The sequence below is a fragment of the Capsicum annuum genome, unplaced genomic scaffold (genome assembly GCF_002878395.1).
Source record: "Capsicum annuum cultivar UCD-10X-F1 unplaced genomic scaffold, UCD10Xv1.1 ctg82882, whole genome shotgun sequence".
Lineage (NCBI taxonomy): Eukaryota > Viridiplantae > Streptophyta > Magnoliopsida > Solanales > Solanaceae > Capsicum > Capsicum annuum.
Window position 1 is genome coordinate 124,938 of NW_025893708.1, and position 2,223 is coordinate 127,160.

Consider the following 2,223-nt stretch of genomic DNA (forward strand, 5'->3'; position numbering starts at 1 on the left):
TACAGCTTTCTCTTCATTCTTTGTTGGTTCACCATTTGTAACCTTGTGATTCACTTTATTAGGTTCTAACTGCTTCAGTTATAACCCACTCCTAGTAGTGACTGCATTCACCTATTTTGGATTTGGCTCAGTATCACTAGGTAGACCTCCTTAAGGCCGAGCATTCTATGCTTTTGCGATTTAAACCACTTGAACATCTAAGTTCCTTGTAATCATCTTTTAGTTCTTCATATCTTCTACCAATTGTGCTCGAGTAGACATAATCTACTTTAGCATCTCTTTAATATTGTTAGTTTGAGTTATGGCTTGATTCCCTGAAATATGATGTTGCTAATTCTGACCTACTTGCGTACGATATTGATATGCATTATGTTCCTAATTTCCACCCCATGAGAAATTGGGATGAGTCCTCCAGTTAGGATTGTATGTGTTACCAAAATTCTGTTGTCCTTAACGATTAAAATTTCCCACATAGTTAACATACTTTGGATTACCTAAACAAGTATCAGTTGTATGTTTACTTCTTCCACAAACCTCACGCCAAGTCTGAGCCCAATAAACTATATTAGCTATTATTGGATGGATTGTATGAATCCCAGATTCATATTGTTATGCTCTGTAGTTAGATGACTTTGAATAATCTACCCTAATATAGCCTTAAACTGATCAACCTGTGACACCTAACATCTTTTTTGCAACCTTCTTTGGGGAAATTCTTGCATCAGCATGCCACTCAGGATTCCTCTGTTAAATTAGATTCAGTAGTGTGTATGATTCATTATACATCTTATCTAAGGCTTGCCCACCTACTATTGAATCCAGGAGAATCTTGGTGTTTGGATAAATACACTCAATGAAAGTGTGTACTAACACATCATTAGTCTAATGATGATAAGGGTAATTCCTGAGCATAGCCTTTAATCTTTCGCAAGCTTGGTAAAGATTCTCTTCATCTTTCTACTTGAAACTAAGAATCTCACTTCTCAAATGTGTTGTATTTCTATATGGAAGGAATTGAATCTAGAATTTTCAAGCCATATCATCCCAAGAAGTGATGAAGTTTGGTAGTTTATCCTGTAACCACCTCTTTGCTTCCCCCAATAAAGAAAAGGGGATGAAAGTCAATCGGACATAATTAGTAGATACCCCAGTAGGAATATAGGTATCACTAATCTCAAGAAAGTTCTATATGTGCTATTATTGGACCTCATAAGATAAACTGGTGAAATACCCACTTGAGTGCAAGAGTTGTACCATATTCTACTTTAATTCAGATCAACCACTCTACTCTGGCTTGTGGATGATATTAGTGGCATTGTTCATTAGTGGGATTGCCAATTCATGAATGAGTTTATTTTTGCTCGACCAGGAGCAGCTAGAACTACTAGAGCTAGAGTTAATAGAGTTGGAGCAATTATACCATTAGGATTAAGATCCCTCTGATCTCCCATTTGAAATTGTTGAAATAGGTATGGAAGTGCTACTTCTCTTTGCCTTGGATGAAATATTTATTCAGGTTCCGAATAATGCTCAACCAATTCTTTAGCTTTTGCCAGTCTGATACTTCACTTTTCCTGCAAAAGTCAGCTGCTAAGATCAAGTTATAAACACTTAAATTTATTAAAAAATGAAAAAAAATAGAAAATTACTAATTATTTGAGTCCCCAGCAACCACACCAAAAACATGTTGCAGTCTATGGAATATGCAAGTGCATGTGATCGTACAAGTAATATAGTGACTCAAAGAATTAGATATCGTACCCACAAGGCCTACTTGATTAGTATTTTACATAATTTTAGTTTCAACAATAACATATTCAAGTGTTTGAGAGTATAAAAATAAGACAAACGATTTGATGAACAATTTAACAACAAAACTAATAATGAAGTATGATAATAGAAACATAAGCTAGGTTGTAAACAATGAGAGATAAAATTCCAGGGTTGAGGCACTCTTCACAATCCTATAAATATCTATCCTTATCATAGTTGTGTTGATTATTAGATGATTAATTGGCAGGGTTTAGACTATGATTATGGTCTTCCGAGATGCTAATCTTCTACCTAAAGAGACATTACAACTACGTCATTGAGCGGGAATGCAATAATCCATTTAGATGCTTTAGTTTATCTTTCTGCAATTAGACCAAACAAGACTCCTAGGTATATTCCTTTGATAGCTCTACTTCACATCCTTTGTTATGTAGAAGAATATGAACTTGC

At 35.0% G+C, this 2,223-nt stretch overlaps 1 non-coding gene across 1 annotated transcript; it reads left to right on the forward strand.

Moving 5' to 3' along the window:
• Positions 1-883: 883 nt before the first annotated feature.
• LOC124895547 lies at positions 884-990 on the forward strand. The gene has a single exon (XR_007051794.1). It is a non-coding gene; the product is annotated as a small nucleolar RNA R71 (small nucleolar RNA).
• Positions 991-2,223: the final 1,233 nt, after the last annotated feature.